Below are 19,421 nucleotides of genomic sequence, written 5' to 3'. Positions count from 1 at the left end.
GAGGGCAGGAAAGCTATTTTCGCTCTCATACCTTCCTTCCTTGGCTGGCTTGAATGCGGTAGGCTCAGGCTTCAATGCAAAGGTCAAACAGTGAGCAACTGACTTACATAAGCTGGCGCAACTCCTCTTGGTGAGCTGTGACAGATGCCCCAGGAGCGTAGTACCTCACGATGGTGAGGGATAGACACAGTCTCTTTTATCTCAGCTTGCCTGTCAGCTGAGTCAGGAAATGCAAATACTGGGAAAAAGCCCAGCGACTTGCTGTTTTTGCTTGGCTTCGAACCAGGGACCTTCTGCATGTGAGGTGCGCATTATAACCACTACACTACACAAACAGACACACTTGCGGGTTTGCTTCATGTGGCTATGCATTGTACTGGAACCACCACACTATGGAAACAGACACACCTGCTTGCTTTATGTGGCTCTGCATTGGACTGGGATGCAAGGACTGAGGGCCAATGTTCATGACGCTCAAAGCTGAGCCTCCGGAACACGATCTCTTGCCTTGGAAGAAAGGAACTGGCATCACTTTCATTCCAAGAGGTGATTTCAGAACTGGACCCGAAATTACCATGGAGAAGCACTGTGCATTTAATGTTCCTATGAGCACTGCTGCTCCAGCACAGAAAAGCAGTTGCAAAGAAATCTCGCATACCTTCATGATGCTGAACCGTCTCAACGCAGGTATAAAGCATGTATTGCATTGCAACATGACATCTTACAAGAGTGAAAAGCAGAAATACTCCTGTTTAAAACACAGACTGAACCTATAAAGGTAAGGGTTTGTCTGGGATTTGAACCAAGGTCCTCTCACACCCGAAGCGAGAATCATACCCCTATACCAACTAGACTGCTGCTGCAGAGGCATTTGAAACATCTTCTGAAGCGTCTTTCAGAAAAGCAGGGCCATTCGGAGGCTCTCTCTCTAAGCGTGCCATAGCAATTGATGTTTTCTGTCAAGGATTTTTTGTTTGTCTCTAGCAAGGAAAGAGGTAGTCAAGATGCCCTGTGCCAGTGAGCTGAACTAGGGCACTGATGTGAAAAGCAGACCCTTTCTGGTAGTTGTAACCCTCTGCAAGTCCTGGACCCTTGCAACTTAGACTTTCAGACCAGAAGCACTGAAGGGCCTGCTAGCTCTTGAGCCAGAGAAGCATGCCTCTTGGATTCAAGCACACTTGCTCGCTCAGCGCTCGATCAGGCGAGATTTATAGTAGTGGCTCATAGGCCTGAAACACTCACCTGGGAGACGCGGGGTGGCTGATTTCCCGGAATGGCCCTTGATGGGGAAATCACCTCCTTTCCCCCGCCTCATTTCAGAATTGTGTGCAAGTCGCAAGACAGTGTTCAGGGGTTCATGGGTACTGCCTACTCCCAGCTGCCTCTCTGTCTTCTTCATGTAAATTGCAAGTCACGAGGAGGAACCATTGCCAATATGCTCCGCCCACCTAACCAAGAAACCCAGTTTGAGCTTGTCTGCCTGTGTTGTTGCAGGGGCAGTGTCTTCTTTGCCCAAAAGGTGGCAGGAGAGACTCACTTCAAACGATAGAATCAACTGCTTAAGTAGAAACCAGCATGGTAGTTACTGTCATAAAGTGCAGCTCTAACAGAAGGTGTGCCTGAGATGCCCCTTCCAGTAATACACAGAATTTTGATTGAGGGCCCAGCCGATGGGTTGGTGGATTTCTCCTCACATGCCACAGCAGCTTCCAAAGATAGTGGTGTGAGGAGCTGGCTGTGCAAGCAGAGCAAGATTTAAGGGAAGAAAACACACCTGTTAGGAGTGGGATTTGAAACCACGCCTCCATGAAAAGACCTGAAGGCTCAGCTTCACTGAAGATCAAGCTCTCTTGAGTCTGGCACCTTAGACCACTCGGCCATCCTGACAGCCAAAACGTTGTGCAGGTCTGACTCTTCAGTCTGCATTTGTTGATGCTGCCGCTTGCAATGTTCCTATCAAAGTCACAGCTTTAAAGGCCCCACAATGTAACATGGCCAAGAAAAAAAAAAAAAACAGAACAAGAAACAAGGCACATGCACGACCACCGAGGGATGCAGATAACTTTTTATCGTCCTGCAATAGTAAAGCACATTTTACACAGGTCACAAGTTTTTAAAGGTCATTTCTGTCTAAGTGTGCATTGAGAGAGACTGAGGTTTTAGTGAGCAAACACAAAAGCTACTGCTGCCCAGTGTCGAACGGGGACCTTTTGCGTGTGAGGCAAATGTGATAACCACTACACTTCAGAAACAAGCTTGCTGGCTTGACTGAAGAAGCACAGTTCCTCTCATATGTTTGCCCGATTTTCTCTATACTTGATCAGCAGTTGCTCAGAATGCGAGGGGTAAGTGTGAAAATTGCAGCGGTGTCAGCCAGCATGCATACAATCAGACGTCCTGAAAAGTCACAGCTGCGGGCAGAGACAGACAAATATCTGATGCCTAAATGCCAGGAACGCAAGCCTGTGAAATCATCACACAGGGCGCACTGAGAGCAAGCAGGAAGGAAGCCAAGGCATTGTAATCCATTTTTCGCCTGAGGCAAAAAATATGTTTTGCGCAACAATGCTTCGGGTGGAATGAGAAATGTTGAGGGGTTGTGTATTTTGAGCAGGATTTGATTGTTTTCCGCTAAAATGGGCTCGTCCGGGATTTGAACCCGGGACCTCTCGCACCCGAAGCGAGAATCATACCCCTAGACCAACGAGCCTGGGGACAGAAGCGCTGCGGCTCCCACCCTGCTCCGAGGGTTGGTGGCAGAGAGTGGGAGACTACATCCCAAAGCAAGAAACGCCACATGGTGCTCTCTTCTGCAGTATGACTAGAGTCATTTGCATGGTCGTCATCGAACATGACATAAAAAGCCTCTATCCTTTAGACATTTTGTCCCAGATTTACAAGAAAATGACTGAGCGCGACGCTGTGCCAAATTTGCAAGCCCCACGCTCCGTCATTTTCAAAATGCAGGGAAGCGCCGTATTTAGTAGAATACAGCGCACCCCTGTGCTTCCCCCTGCGCCAGCTCTAAATTAGCTGCTGAGCGCCAACGCAGCCGTTCTTGCACCATGGTACAAGGATGACTGCGTTGAGGGGGAAATTGTTTTTGTGCAGGAAGGGACACCTTCCTGGCCAAAAGAAAAATCTTCAATGGTGATTTGCTCTTACTTCTATGTGTGCTGCAGAATGCAGCACACATAGAAAGAGAAAAAACGAGGAGAAATGAAAACATTTCTCCTCAGTGCGCCACTCTAACGATACCCCTGGGATGGCGTTGGATTTTGGCGCTGACGCAGATTTACGACAACTCCTAAATCTGGAGCAGCATTAAAATGCTATGGTGTTGCTGTGGCACACTCACAGCAACACCCATTGCACGCCCCTTCCAGGGAAAGTACTGAATGCTAAGGTGCCGTATTTACAAGATGGTGTTAAGCCACAAAAAGTGGCTGAACGCCATCTTGTAAATACCGCGCAGTGCATAGTGCCACCGGGGCGTCACTAAAAGTGATGCTCCGTTGGCGATTGGGCCTTGTAAGTCTGGCACCTTATTTGCTCAAGGTGTGTGTTCTTGGTGAGGGCAGGAAAGCTATTTTCGCTCTCATACCTTCCTTCCTTGGCTGGCTTGAATGCGGTAGGCTCAGGCTTCAATGCAAAGGTCAAACAGTGAGCAACTGACTGACGTAAGCTGGCGCAATTCCTCTTGGTGAGCTGTGACAGATGCCCCAGGAGCGTAGTACCTCACGATGGTGAGGGATAGACACAGTCTCTTTTATCTCAGCTTGCCTGTCAGCTGAGTCAGGAAATGCAAATACTGGGAAAAAGCCCAGCGACTTGCTGTATTTGCTTGGCTTCGAACCAGGGACCTTTTGCATGTGAGGTGCGCATGATAACCACTACACTACACAAACAGACACATTTGCCGGCTTGCTTCATGTGGCTATGCATTGTACTGGAACCACCACACTATGGAAACAGACACACCTGCTTGCTTTATGTGGCTCTGCATTGGACTGGGATGCAAGGACTGAGGGCCAATGTTCATGACGCTCAAAGCTGAGCCTTCCGGAACACGATCTCTTGCCTTGGAAGAAAGGAACTGGCATCACTTTCATTCCAAGAATTGATTTCAGAACTGGACCCGAAATTACCATGGAGAAGCACTGTGCATTTAATGTTCCTATGAGCACTGCTGCTCCAGCACAGAAAAGCAGTTGCAAAGAAATCTCGCATACCTTCATGATGCTGAACCGTCTCAACGCAGGTATAAAGCATGTATTGCATTGCAACATGACATCTTACAAGAGTGAAAAGCAGAAATACTCCTGTTTAAAACACAGACTGAACCTATAAAGGTAAGGGTTTGTCTGGGATTTGAACCAAGGTCCTCTCACACCCGAAGCGAGAATCATACCCCTATACCAACTAGACTGCTGCTGCAGAGGCATTTGAAACATCTTCTGAAGCGTCTTTCAGAAAAGCAGGGCCATTCGGAGGCTCTCTCTCTAAGCGTGCCATAGCAATTGACGTTTTCTGTCAAGGATTTTTTGTTTGTCTCTAGCAAGGAAAGAGGTAGTCAAGATGCCCTGTACCAGTGAGCTGAACTAGGGCACTGATGTGAAAAGCAGACCCTTTCTGGTAGTTGTAACCCTCTGCAAGTCCTGGACCCTTGCAACTTAGAATTTCAGACCAGAAGCACTGAAGGGCCTGCTAGCTCTTGAGCCAGAGAAACATGCCTCTTGGATTCAAGCACACTTGCTCGCTCAGCGCTCGATCAGGCGAGATTTATAGTAGTGGCTCATAGGCCTGAAACACTCACCTGGGAGACGCGGGGTGGCTGATTTCCCGGAATGGCCCTTGATGGGGAAATCACCTCCTTTCCCCCGCCTCATTTCAGAATTGTGTGCAAGTCGCAAGACAGTGTTCAGGGGTTCATGGGTACTGCCTACTCCCAGCTGCCTCTCTGTCTTCTTCATGTAAATTGCAAGTCACGAGGAGGCACCATTGCCAATATGCTCCGCCCACCTAACCAAGAAACCCAGGCCCGTATTTATACTTTTTGACGCTAAACTGCGCTAACGCAGTTTAGCGATAAAAATTTTTGCGCCGGCTAACGTCATTCTGAAGCGCCATGCGGGCGCCTTATTTATTGAATGGCGTTAGCCGGCGCAAGCAGACCGGCGCTGCCTGGTGTGCGTGGAAAAAAACCACGTACACCAGGCAGCGCCGGCGTTGGGAAAAATGGCGCTAGGGCGTCTTAAAAATGGTGCAAGTCAGGTTGACGCAAAAAATCGCCTCCACTCGATTTGCGCCATTTTTAACGACGCCCAGACGCCATTGAAATGACTCCTGTCTTAGTAAAGACAGGAGTCTTGCCCCCTTGCCCAATGGCCATGCCTAGGGGACTTATGTCCCCTGGGCATGGTCATTGGGCATTGTGGCATGTAGGGGGGCACAAATCAGGCCCCCCTATGCCCAAAAAAATATATAATTTTTTTTTTTTTTATACTTACCTGAACTTACCTGAATGTCCCTGGGGCGGGTCCCTCCATCCTTGGGTGTCCTCCTGGGGTGGGCAAGGGTGGCAGGAGGGGTCCCTGGGGGCATGGGAGGGCAGCTGTGGGCTCATTTTGAGCCCACAGGTCCCTTAACGCCTGCCCTGACCCAGGCGTTAAAAAGAGGCGCAAATGCAGGGTTTTTTGACCCGACCACTCCCGGGCGTGATTTTTGCCCGGGAGTATAAATACGACGCATTTGCGTCGCAGACATTTTTTTGGACGGGAACGCCTACCTTGCATCTCATTAACGCAAGGAAGGCGTTCACGCAAAAAAATGACGCTCTTTACTCCTACTTTGGCGCTAGACGCGTCTAACGCCAAAGTATAAATATGGCGTTAGTTTTGCGCCGAATTTGCGTCGAAAAAAACGATGCGTATTCGGCGCAAACGGAGTATAAATATGCCCCCCAGTTTGAGCTTGTCTGCCTGTGTTGTTGCATGGGCAGTGTCTTCTTTGCCCAAAAGGTGGCAGGAGAGACTCACTTCAAACGATACAATCAACTGCTTAAGTAGAAACCAGCATGGTAGTTACTGTCATAAAGTGAAGCTCTAACAGAAGGTGTGCCTGAGATGCCCCTTCCAGTAATACACAGAATTTTGATTGAGGGCCCAGCCGATGGGTTGGTGGATTTCTCCTCACATGCCACAGCAGCTTCCAAAGATAGTGGTGTGAGGAGCTGGCTGTGCAAGCAGAGCAAGATTTAAGGGAAGAAAACACACCTGTTAAGAGTGGGATTTGAACCCACGCCTCCATGAAGAGACCAGAAGGCTCAGCTTCACTGAAGATCAAGCTCTCTTGAGTCTGGCGCCTTAGACCACTCAGCCATCCAGACAGCCAAAACAGTGTGCAGGTCTGACTCTTCAGTCTGCACTTGTTGATGCTGCCGCTTGCAATGTTCCTATCAAAGTCACAGCTTTAAAGGCCCCACAATATAACATGGCCAAGAAAATAAAAAAACAGAACAGGAAACAAGGCACATGCACGACCACCGAGGGATGCAGATAACTTTTTATCGTCCTGCAATAGTAAAGCACATTTTACACAGGTCACAAGTTTTTAAAGGTCATTTCTGTCTAGGTGTGCATTGAGAGAGACTGAGGTTTTAGTGAGCACACACAAAAGCTACTGCTGCCCAGTGTCGAACCGGGGACCTTTTGCGTGTGAGGCAAATGTGATAACCACTACACAACAGAAACAAGCTTGCTGGCTTGACTGAAGGAGCACAGTTCCTCTCATATGTTTGCCCGATTTCCTCTATACTTGATCAGCAGTTGCTCAGAATGCGAGGGGTAAGTGTGAAAATTGCAGCGGTGTCAGCCAGCATGCATACACTCAGACGTCCTGAAAAGTCACAGCTGCGGGCAGAGACAGACAAATATCTGATGCCTAAATGCCAGGAACGCAAGCCTGTGAAATCATCACACAGGGCGCACTGAGAGCAAGCAGGAAGGAAGACAAGGCATTGTAATCCATTTTTCGCCTGAGGCAAAAAATATGTTTTGCGCAACAATGCTTCGAGTGGAATGAGAAATGTTGAGGGGTTGTGTATTTTGAGCAGGATTTGATTGTTTTCCGCTAAAATGGGCTCGTCCGGGATTTGAACCCGGGACCTCTCGCACCCAAAGCGAGAATCATACCCCTAGACCAACCATCCTGGGGACAGAAACGCTACGGCTCCCACCCTGCTCCGAGGGTTGGTGGCAGAGAGTGGGAGACTACATCCCAAAGCAAGAAACGCCACATGGTGCTCTCTTCTGCAGTATGACTAGAGACATTTGCATGGTCGTCATCGAACATGACATAAAAAGCCTCTATCCTTTAGACATTTTGTCCCAGATTTACAAGAAAATGACTGAGCGCGACGCTGTGCCAAATTTGCAAGCCCCACGCTCCGTCATTTTCAAAATGCAGGGAAGCGCCGTATTTAGTAGAATACAGCGCACCCCTGTGCTTCCCCCTGCGCCAGCTCTAAATTAGCTGCTGAGCGCCAACGCAGCCATTCTTGCACCATGGTACAAGGATGACTGCGTTGAGGGGGAAATTGTTTTTGGGCAGGAAGGGACACCTTCCTGGCCAAAAGAAAAATCTTCAATGGTGATTTGCTCTTACTTCTATGTGTGCTGCAGAATGCAGCACACATAGAAAGAGAAAAAACGAGGAGAAATGAAAACATTTCTCCTCAGTGCGCCACTCTAACGATACCCCTGGGATGGCGTTGGATTTTGGCGCTGACGCAGATTTACGACAACTCCTAAATCTGGAGCAGCATTAAAATGCTATGGTGTTGCTGTGGCACACTCACAGCAACACCCATTGCACGCCCCTTCCAGGGAAAGCGCTGAATGCTAAGGTGCCGTATTTACAAGATGGTGTTAAGCCACAAAAAGTGGCTGAACGCCATCTTGTAAATACCGCGCAGTGCATAGTGCCACAGGGGCGTCACTAAAAGTGATGCTCCGTTGGCGATTGGGCCTTGTAAGTCTGGCACATTATTTGCTCAAGGTGTGTGTTCTTGGTGAGGGCAGGAAAGCTATTTTCGCTCTCATACCTTCCTTCCTTGGCTGTTTTGAATGCGTTAGGCTCAGGCTTCAATGCAAAGGTCAAACAGTGAGCAACTGACTGACGTAAGCTGGCGCAACTCCTCTTGGTGAGCTGTGACAGATGCCCCAGGAGCGTAGTACCTCACGATGGTGAGGGATAGACACAGTCTCTTTTATCTCAGCTTGCCTGTCAGCTGAGTCAGGAAATGCAAATACTGGGAAAAAGCACAGCGACTTGCTGTATTTGCTTGGCTTCGAACCAAGGACCTTTTGCATGTTAGGTGCGCATGATAACCACTACACTACACAAACAGACACACTTGCCGGCTTGCTTCATGTGGCTATGCATTGTACTGGAACCACCACACTATGGAAACAGACACACCTGCTTGCTTTATGTGGCTCTGCATTGGACTGGGATGCAAGGACTGAGGGCCAATGTTCATGACGCTCAAAGCTGAGCCTTCCGGAACACGATCTCTTGCCTTGGAAGTAAGGAACTGGCATCACTTTCATTCCAAGAGGTGATTTCAGAACTGGACCCGAAATTACCATGGAGAAGCACTGTGTATTTAATGTTCCTATGAGCACTGCTGCTCCAGCACAGAAAAGCAGTTGCAAAGAAATCTCGCATACCTTCATGATGCTGAACCGTCTCAACGCAGGTATAAAGCATGTATTGCATTGCAACATGACATCTTACAAGAGTGAAAAGCAGAAATACTCCTGTTTAAAACACAGACTGAACCTATAAAGGTAAGGGTTTGTCTGGGATTTGAACCAAGGTCCTCTCACACCCGAAGCAAGAATCATACCCCTATACCAACTAGACTGCTGCTGCAGAGGCATTTGAAACATCTTCTGAAGCGTCTTTCAGAAAAGCAGGGCCATTCGGAGGCTCTCTCTCTAAGCGTGCCATAGCAATTGATGTTTTCTGTCAAGGATTTTTTGTTTGTCTCTAGCAAGGAAAGAGGTAGTCAAGATGCCCTGTGCCAGTGAGCTGAACTAGGGCACTGATGTGAAAAGCAGACCCTTTCTGGTAGTTGTAACCCTCTGCAAGTCCTGGACCCTTGCAACTTAGAATTTCAGACCAGAAGCACTGAAGGGCCTGCTAGCTCTTGAGCCAGAGAAGCATGCCTCTTGGATTCAAGCACACTTGCTCGCTCAGCGCTCGATCAGGCGAGATTTATAGTAGTGGCTCATAGGCCTGAAACACTCACCTGGGAGACGCGGGGTGGCTGATTTCCCGGAATGGCCCTTGATGGGGAAATCACCTCCTTTCCCCCGCCTCATTTCAGAATTGTGTGCAAGTCGCAAGACAGTGTTCAGGGGTTCATGGGTACTGCCTACTCCCAGCTGCCTCTCTGTCTTCTTCATGTAAATTGCAAGTCACGAGGAGGCACCATTGCCAATATGCTCCGCCCACCTAACCAAGAAACCCAGGCGCGTATTTATACTTTTTGACGCTAAACTGCGCTAACGCAGTTTGGCGTCAAAAAATTTTGCGCCGGCTAACGTCATTCTGAAGCGCCATGCGGGCGCCGTATTTATTGAATGGCGTTAGCCAGCGCAAGCAGACCGGCGCTGCCCGGTGTGCGTGGAAAAAAACCACGTACACCAGGCAGCGCCGGCGTTGGGAAAAATGGCGCTAGGGCGTCTTAAAAATGGTGCAAGTCAGGTTGACGCAAAAAATCGCCTCCACTCGATTTGCGCCATTTTTAACGACGCCCAGACGCCATTGAAATGACTCCTGTCTTAGTAAAGACAGGAGTCATGCCCCCTTGCCCAATGGCCATGCCCAGGGGACTTATGTCCCATGGGCATGGTCATTGGGCATTGTGGCATGTAGGGGGGCACAAATCAGGCCCCCCTATGCCAAAAAAAAAATATAAAAAACAAAAAAGTTATACTTACCTGAACTTACCTGAATGTCCCTGGGGTGGGTCCCTCCATCCTTGGGTGTCCTCCTGGGGTGGGCAAGGGTGGCAGGGGGGGTCCCTGGGGGCATGGGAGGGCAGCTGTGGGCTCATTTTGAGCCCACAGGTCCCTTAACGCCTGCCCTGACCCAGGCGTTAAAAAGAGGCGCAAATGCGGGGTTTTTTGACCCGACCACTCCCGGGCGTGATTTTTGCCCGGGAGTATAAATACGACGCATTTGCGTCGCAGACATTTTTTGGGACGGGAACGCCTACCTTGCATCTCATTAACGCAAGGAAGGCGTTCACGCAAAAAAATGACGCTCTTTACTCCTACTTTGGCGCTAGACGCGTCTAACGCCAAAGTATAAATATGGCGTTATTTTTGCGCCGAATATGCGTCGAAAAAAACAACGCTTATTCGGCGCAAACGGAGTATAAATATGCCCCCCAGTTTGAGCTTGTCTGCCTGTGTTGTTGCAGGGGCAGTGTCTTCTTTGCCCAAAAGGTGGCAGGAGAGACTCACTTCAAACGATAGAATCAACGGCTTAAGTAGAAACCAGCATGGTAGTTACTGTCATAAAGTGCAGCTCTAACAGAAGGTGTGCCTGAGATGCCCCTTCCAGTAATACACAGAATTTTGATTGAGGGCCCAGCCGATGGGTTGGTGGATTTCTCCTCACATACCACAGCAGCTTCCAAAGATAGTGGTGTGAGGAGCTGGCTGTGCAAGCAGAGCAAGCTTTAAGGGAAGAAAACACACCTGATAGGAGTGGGATTTGAAACCACGCCTCCATGAAGAGACCAGAAGGCTCAGCTTCACTGAAGATCAAGCTCTCTTGAGTCTGGCACCTTAGACCACTCGGCCATCCTGACAGCCAAAACATTGTGCAGGTCTGACTCTTCAGTCTGCACTTGTTGATGCTGCCGCTTGCAATGTTCCTATCAAAGTCACAGCTTTAAAGGCCCCACAATATAACATGGCCAAGAAAAAAAAAAAAAACAGAACAAGAAACAAGGCACATGCACGACCACCGAGGGATGCAGATAACTTTTTATCGTCCTGCAATAGTAAAGCACATTTTACACAGGTCACAAGTTTTTAAAGGTCATTTCTGTCTAAGTGTGCATTGAGAGAGACTGAGGTTTTAGTGAGCAAACACAAAAGCTACTGCTGCCCAGTGTCGAACCGGGGACCTTTTGCGTGTGAGTCAAATGTGATAACCACTACACTACAGAAACAAGCTTGTTGGCTTGACTGAAGGAGCACAGTTCCCCTCATATGTTTGCCCGATTTCCTCTATACTTGATCAGCAGTTGCTCAGAATGCGAGGGGTAAGTGTGAAAATTGCAGCGGTGTCAGCCAGCATGCATACACTCAGACGTCCTGAAAAGTCACAGCTGCGGGCAGAGACAGACAAATATCTGATGCCTAAATGCCAGGAACGCAAGCCTGTGAAATCATCACACAGGGCGCACTGAGAGCAAGCAGGAAGGAAGCCAAAGCATTGTAATCCATTTTTCGCCTGAGGCAAAAAATATGTTTTGCGCAACAATGCTTCGAGTGGAATGAGAAATGTTGAGGGGTTGTGTATTTTGAGCAGGATTTGATTGTTTTCCGCTAAAATGGGCTCGTCTGGGATTTGAACCCGGGACCTCTCGCATCCGAAGCGAGAATCATACCCCTAGACCAACGAGCCTGGGCACAGAAGCGCTACGGCTCCCACCCTGCTCCGAGGGTTGGTGGCAGAGAGTGGGAGACTACATCCCAAACCAAGAAACGCCACCTGGTGCTCTCTTCTGCAGTATGACTAGAGTCATTTGCATGGTCGTCATCGAACATGACGTAAAAAGCCTCTATCCTTTAGACATTTTGTCCCAGATTTACAAGAAAATGACCGAGCGCGGCGCTGTGCCAAATTTGCAAGCCCCACGCTCCGTCATTTTCAAAATGCAGGGAAGCGCCGTATTTAGTAGAATACAGCGCACCCCTGTGCTTCCCCCTGCGCCAGCTCTAAATTAGCTGCTGAGCGCCAACGCAGCCGTTCTTGCACCATGGTACAAGGATGACTGCGTTGAGGGGGAAATTGTTTTTGTGCAGGAAGGGACACCTTCCTGGCCAAAAGAAAAATCTTCAATGGTGATTTGCTCTTACTTCAATGTGTGCTGCAGAATGCAGCACACATTGAAAGAGAAAAAACGAGGAGAAATGAAAAAATTTCTCCTCAGTGCACCACTCTAACGATACCCCTGGGATGGCGTTGGATTTTGGCGCTGACGCAGATTTACGACAACTCCTAAATCTGGAGCAGCATTAAAATGCTATGATGTTGCTGTGGCACACTCACAGCAACACCAATTGCACGCCCCTTCCAGGGAAAGCGCTGAATGCTAAGGTGCCGTATTTACAAGGTGGTGTTAATCCACAAAAAGTGGCTGAACGCCATCTTGTAAATACCGCGCAGTGCATAGTGCCACCGGGGCGTCACTAAACGTGATGCTCCATTGGCGATTGGGCCTTGTAAGTCTGGCACCTTATTTGCTCAAGGTGTGTGTTCTTGGTGAGGGCAGGAAAGCTATTTTCGCTCTCATACCTTCTTTCCTTGGCTGGCTTGAATGCGGTAGGCTCAGGCTTCAATGCAAAGGTCAAACAGTGAGCAACTGACTGACGTAAGCTGGCGCAACTCCTCTTGGTGAGCTGTGACAGATGCCCCAGGAGCCTAGTACCTCACGATGGTGAGGGATAGACACAGTCTCTTTTATCTCAGCTTGCCTGTAAGCTGAGTCAGGAAACGCAAATACTGGGAAAAAGCCCAGCGACTTGCTGTATTTGCTTGGCTTCGAACCAGGGACATTTTGCATGTGAGGTGCGCATGATAACCACTACACTACACAAACAGACACACTTGCCGGCTTGCTTCATGTGGCTATGCATTGTACTGGAACCACCACACTATGGAAACAGACACACCTGCTTGCTTTATGTGGCTCTGCATTGGACTGGGATGCAAGGACTGAGGGCTAATGTTCATGACGCTCAAAGCTGAGCCTTCCGGAACACGATCTCTTGCCTTGGAAGAAAGGAACTGGCATCACTTTCATTCCAAGAGGTGATTTCAGAACTGGACCCGAAATTACCATGGAGAAGCACTGTGCATTTAATGTTCCTATGAGCACTGCTGCTCCAGCACAGAAAAGCAGTTGCAAAGAAATCTCGCATACCTTCATGATGCTGAACCGTCTCAACGCAGGTATAAAGCATGTATTGCATTGCAACATGACATCTTACAAGAGTGAAAAGCAGAAATACTCCTGTTTACAACACAGACTGAACCTATAAAGGTAAGGGTTTGTCTGGGATTTGAACCAAGGTCCTCTCACACCCGAAGCGAGAATCATACCCCTATACCAACTAGACTGCTGCTGCAGAGGCATTTGAAACATCTTCTGAAGCGTCTTTCAGAAAAGCAGGGCCATTCGGAGGCTCTCTCTCTAAGCGTGCCATAGCAATTGATGTTTTCTGTCAAGGATTTTTTGTTTGTCTCTAGCAAGGAAAGAGGTAGTCAAGATGCCCTGTGCCAGTGAGCTGAACTAGGGCACTGATGTGAAAAGCAGACCCTTTCTGGTAGTTGTAACCCTCTGCAAGTCCTGGACCCTTGCAACTTAGACTTTCAGACCAGAAGCACTGAAGGGCCTGCTAGCTCTTGAGCCAGAGAAGCATGCTTCTTGAATTCAAGCACACTTGCTCGCTCAGGGCTCGATCAGGCGAGATTTATAGTAGTGGCTCATAGGCCTGAAACACTCACCTGGGAGACGCGGGGTGGCTGATTTCCCGGAATGGCCCTTGATGGGGAAATCACCTCCTTTCCCCCGCCTCATTTCAGAATTGTGTGCAAGTCGCAAGACAGTGTTCAGGGGTTCATGGGTACTGCCTACTCCCAGCTGCCTCTCTGTCTTCTTCATGTAAATTGCAAGTCACGAGGAGGCACCATTTCCAATATGCTCCGCCCACCTAACCAAGAAACCCAGGCCCGTATTTATACTTTTTGACGCTAAACTGCGCTAACGCAGTTTAGCGTCAAAATTTTTTGCGCCGGCTAACGTCATTCTGAAGCCTCATGCGGGCGCCGTATTTATTGAATGGCGTTAGCCGGCGCAAGCAGACCGGCGCTGCCTGGTGTGCGTGGAAAAAACCCACGTACACCAGGCAGCGCCGGCGTTGGGAAAAATGGCGCTAGGGCGTCTTAAAAATGGTGCAAGTCAGGTTGACGCAAAAAATCGCCTCCACTCGATTTGCGCCATTTTTAACGACGCCCAGACGCCATTGAAATGACTCCTGTCTTAGTAAAGACAGGAGTCATGCCCCCTTGCCCAATGGCCATGCCCAGGGGACTTATGTCCCCTGGGCATGGTCATTGGGCATTGAGGCATGTAGGGGGGCACAAATCAGGCCCCCCTATGCCAAAAAAAAAATATTAAAAAAAAAATGTTATACTTACCTGAACTTACCTGAATGTCCCTGGGGTGGGTCCCTCCATCCTTGGGTGTCCTCCTGGGGTGGGCAAGGGTGGCGGGGGGGTCCCTGGGGGCATCGGAGGGCAGCTGTGGGCTCATTTTGAGCCCACAGGTCCCTTAACGCATGCCCTGACCCAGGCGTTAAAAAGAGGCGCAAATGCGGGGTTTTTTGACCCGACCACTCCCGGGCGTGATTTTTGCCTGGGAGTATAAATACGACGCATTTGCGTCGTATACATTTTTTTGGACGGGAACGTCTACCTTGCATCTCATTAACGCAAGGAAGGCGTTCACGCAAAAAAATGACGCTCTTTACTCCTACTTTGGCGCTAGACGCGTCTAACGCCAAAGTATAAATATGGCGTTAGTTTTGCGCCGAATTTGCGTCGAAAAAAACAACGCTTATTCGGCGCAAACGGAGTATAAATATGCCCCCCAGTTTGAGCTTGTCTGCCTGTGTTGTTGCAGGGGCAGTGTCTTCTTTGCCCAAAAGGTGGCAGGAGAGACTCACTTCAAACGATAGAATCAACTGCTTAAGTAGAAACCAGCATGGTAGTTACTGTCATAAAGTGCAGCTCTAACAGAAGGTGTGCCTGAGATGCCCCTTCCAGTAATACACAGAATTTTGATTGAGGGCCCAGCCGATGGGTTGGTGGATTTCTCCTCACATGCCACAGCAGCTTCCAAAGATAGTGGTGTGAGGAGCTGGCTGTGCAAGCAGAGCAAGCTTTAAGGGAAGAAAACACACCTGTTAGGAGTGGGATTTGAAACCACGCCTCCATGAAGAGACCAGAAGGCTCAGCTTCACTGAAGATCAAGCTCTCTTGAGTCTGGCACCTTAGACCACTCGGCCATCCTGACAGCCAAAACATTGTGCAGGTCTGACTCTTCAGTCTGCACTTGTTGATGCTGCCGCTTGCAATGTTCCTATCAAAGTCACAGCTTTAAAGGCCCCACAATATAACATGGCCAAGAAAAAAAACAAAAACAGAACAAGAAACAAGGCACATGCACGACCACCGAGGGATGCAGATAACTTTTTATCGTCCTGCAATAGTTAAGCACATTTTACACAGGTCACAAGTTTTTAAAGGTCATTTCTGTCTAAGTGTGCATTGAGAGAGACTGAGGTTTTAGTGAGCAAACACAAAAGCTACTGCTGCCCAGTGTCGAACCGGGGACCTTTTGCGAGTGAGGCAAATGTGATAACCACTACACTACAGAAACAAGCTTGTTGGCTTGACTGAAGGAGCACAGTTCCCCTCATATGTTTGCCCGATTTCCTCTATACTTGATCAGCAGTTGCTCAGAATGCGAGGGGTAAGTGTGAAAATTGCAGCGGTGTCAGCCAGCATGCATACACTCAGACGTCCTGAAAAGTCACAGCTGCGGGCAGAGACAGACAAATATCTGATGCCTAAATGCCAGGAACTCAAGCCTGTGAAATCATCACACAGGGCGCACTGAGAGCAAGCAGGAAGGAAGCCAAGGCATTGTAATCCATTTTTCGCCTGAGGCAAAAAATATGTTTTGCGCAACAATGCTTCGAGTGGAATGAGAAATGTTGAGGGGTTGTGTATTTTGAGCAGGATTTGATTGTTTTCCGCTAAAATAGGCTCGTCCGGGACTTGAACCCGGGACCTCTCGCACCCAAAGCGAGAATCATACCCCTAGACCAACCAGCCTGGGGACAGAAGCGCTACGGCTCCCACCCTGCTCCGAGGGTTGGTGGCAGAGAGTGGGAGACTACATCCCAAAGCAAGAAACGCCACATGGTGCTCTCTTCTGCAGTATGACTAGAGTCATTTGCATGGTCGTCATCGAACATGACGTAAAAAGCCTCTATCCTTTAGACATTTTGTCCCAGATTTACAAGAAAATGACCGAGCGCGACGCTGTGCCAAATTTGCAAGCCCCACGCTCCGTCATTTTTAAAATGCAGGGAAGCGCCGTATTTAGTAGAATACAGCGCACCCCTGTGCTTCCCCCTGCGCCAGCTCTAAATTAGCTGCTGAGCGCCAACGCAGCCGTTCTTGCACCATGGTACAAGGATGACTGCGTTGAGGGGGAAATTGTTTTTGTGCAGGAAGGGACACCTTCCTGGCCAAAAGAAAAATCTTCAATGGTGATTTGCTCTTACTTCTATGTGTGCTGCAGAATGCAGCACACATAGAAAGAGAAAAAACGAGGAGAAATGAAAACATTTCTCCTCAGTGCGCCACTCTAACGATACCCCTGGGATGGCGTTGGATTTTGGCGCTGACGCAGATTTACGACAACTCCTAAATCTGGAGCAGCATTAAAATGCTATGGTGTTGCTGTGGCACACTCACAGCAACACCCATTGCACGCCCCTTCCAGGGAAAGCGCTGAATGCTAAGGTGCCGTATTTACAAGGTGGTGTTAAGCCACAAAAAGTGGCTGAACGCCATCTTGTAAATACCGCGCAGTGCATAGTGCCACCGGGGCGGCACTAAAAGTGATGCTCCGTTGGCGATTGGGCCTTGTAAGTCTGGCACCTTATTTGCTCAAGGTGTGTGTTCTTGGTGAGGGCAGGAAAGCTATATTCGCTCTCATACCTTCCTTCCTTGGCTGGCTTGAATGCGGTAGGCTCAGGCTTCAATGCAAAGGTCAAACAGTGAGCAACTGACTGACGTAAGCTGGCGCAACTCCTCTTGGTGAGCTGTGACAGATGCCCCAGGAGCGTAGTACCTCACGATGGTGAGGGATAGACACAGTCTCTTTTATCTCAGCTTGCCTGTCAGCTGAGTCAGGAAATGCAAATACTGGGAAAAAGCCCAGCGATTTGCTGTATTTGCTTGGCTTCGAACCAGGGACCTTTTGCGTGTGAGGTGCGCATGATAACCACTACACTACACAAACAGACACACTTGCCGGCTTGCTTCATGTGGCTATGCAATGTACTGGAACCACCACACTATGGAAACAGACACACCTGCTTGCTTTATGTGGCTCTGCATTGGACTGGGATGCAAGGACTGAGGGCTAATGTTCATGACGCTCAAAGCTGAGCCTTCCGGAACACGATCTCTTGCCTTGGAAGAAAGGAACTGGCATCACTTTCATTCCAAGAGGTGATTTCAGAACTGGACCCGAAATTACCATGGAGAAGCACTGTGCATTTAATGTTCCTATGAGCACTGCTGCTCCAGCACAGAAAAGCAGTTTCAAAGAAATCTTGCATACCTTCATGATGTTGAACCGTCTCAACGCAGGTATAAAGCATGTATTGCACTGCAACATGACATCTTACAAGAGTGAAAAGCAGAAATACTCCTGTTTAAAACACAGACTGAACCTATAAAGGTAAGGGTTTGTCTGGGATTTGAACCAAGGTCCTCTCACACCCGAAGCGAGAATCATACCCCTATACCAACTAGACTGCTGCTGCAGAGGCATTTGAAACATCTTCTGAAGCGTCTTTCAGAAAAGCAGGGCCATTCGGAGGCTGTCTCTCTAAGCGTGCCATAGCAATTGATGTTTTCTGTCAAGGATTTTTTGTTTGTCTCTAGCAAGGAAAGAGGTAGTCAAGATGCCCTGTGCCAGTGAGCTGAATTAGGGCACTGATGTGAAAAACAGACCCTTTCTGGTAGTTGTAACCCTCTGCAAGTCCTGGACCCTTGCACCTTAGACTTCCAGACCAGAAGCACTGAAGGGCCTGCTAGCTCTTGAGCCAGAGAAACATGCCTCTTGGATTCAAGCACACTTGCTCGATCAGGCTCGATCAGGCGAGATTTATAGTAGTGGCTCATAGGCCTGAAACACTCACATGGGAGACGCGGGGTGGCTGATTTCCCGGAATGGCCCTTGATGGGGAAATCACCTCCTTTCCCCCGCCTCATTTCAGAATTGTGTGCAAGTCGCAAGACAGTGTTCAGGGGTTCATGGGTACTGCCTACTCCCAGCTGCCTCTCTGTCTTCTTCATGTAAATTGCAAGTCACGAGGAGGCACCATTGCCAATATGCTCCGCCCACCTAACCAAGAAACCCAGTTTGAGCTTGTCTGCCTGTGTTGTTGCAGGGGCAGTGTCTTCTTTGCCCAAAAGGTGGCAGGAGAGACTCACTTCAAACGATAGAATCAACTGCTTAAGTAGAAACCAGCATGGTAGTTACTGTCATAAAGTGCAGCTCTAACAGAAGGTGTGCCTGAGATGCCCCTTCCAGTAATACACAGAATTTTGATTGAGGGCCCAGCCGATGGGTTGGTGGATTTCTCCTCACATGCCACAGCAGCTTCCAAAGATAGTGGTGTGAGGAGCTGGCTGTGCAAGCAGAGCAAGATTTAAGGGAAGAAAACACACCTGTTAGGAGTGGGATTTGAACCCACGCCTCCATGAAGAGACCAGAAGGCTCAGCTTCACTGAAGATCAAGCTCTCTTGAATCTGGCACCTTAGACCACTCGGCCCTCCTGACAGCCAAAACATTGTGCAGGTCTGACTATTCAGTCTGCACTTGTTGAAGCTGCCGCTTGCAATGTTCCTATCAAAGTCACAGCTTTAAAGGCCCCACAATATAACATGGCCAAGAAAAAAAAAAAAAACAGAACAAGAAACAAGGCACATGCACGACCACCGAGGGATGCAGATAACTTTTTATCGTCCTGCAATAGTAAAGCACATTTTACACAGGTCACAAGTTTTTAAAGGTCATTTCTGTCTAAGTGTGCATTGAGAGAGACTGAGGTTTTAGTGAGCAAACACAAAAGCTACTGCTGCCCAGTGTCGAACCGGGGACCTTTTGCGTGTGAGGCAAATGTGATAACCACTACACTACAGAAACAAGGTTGCTGGCTTGACTGAAGGAGCACAGTTCCTCTCATATGTTTGCCCGATTTCCTCTATACTTGATCAGCAGTTGCTCAGAATGCGAGCG

General features: G+C 48.8%; 3 non-coding genes across 3 annotated transcripts; all 3 read right to left on the bottom strand.

Moving 5' to 3' along the window:
- Nucleotides 1-2,638: 2,638 nt before the first annotated feature.
- TRNAP-CGG (transfer RNA proline (anticodon CGG)) lies at nt 2,639-2,710 on the bottom strand. Its single transcript has one exon. It is a non-coding gene; the product is annotated as a tRNA-Pro (tRNA).
- An 8,930-nt stretch (nt 2,711-11,640) lies between these two features.
- TRNAP-CGG (transfer RNA proline (anticodon CGG)) lies at nt 11,641-11,712 on the bottom strand. The gene has a single exon. It is a non-coding gene; the product is annotated as a tRNA-Pro (tRNA).
- A 4,428-nt stretch (nt 11,713-16,140) lies between these two features.
- Nucleotides 16,141-16,212, bottom strand: TRNAP-UGG (transfer RNA proline (anticodon UGG)). The gene has a single exon. It is a non-coding gene; the product is annotated as a tRNA-Pro (tRNA).
- Between the last annotated feature and the right edge of the window lie 3,209 nt (nt 16,213-19,421).

The sequence above is a fragment of the Pleurodeles waltl genome, unplaced genomic scaffold (assembly GCF_031143425.1).
Source record: "Pleurodeles waltl isolate 20211129_DDA unplaced genomic scaffold, aPleWal1.hap1.20221129 scaffold_91, whole genome shotgun sequence".
NCBI classification, from domain to species: Eukaryota; Metazoa; Chordata; class Amphibia; order Caudata; family Salamandridae; genus Pleurodeles; species Pleurodeles waltl.
Note: the sequence above shows the minus strand (reverse complement) of the source record. Positions and strands in the feature narration are given on the sequence as shown.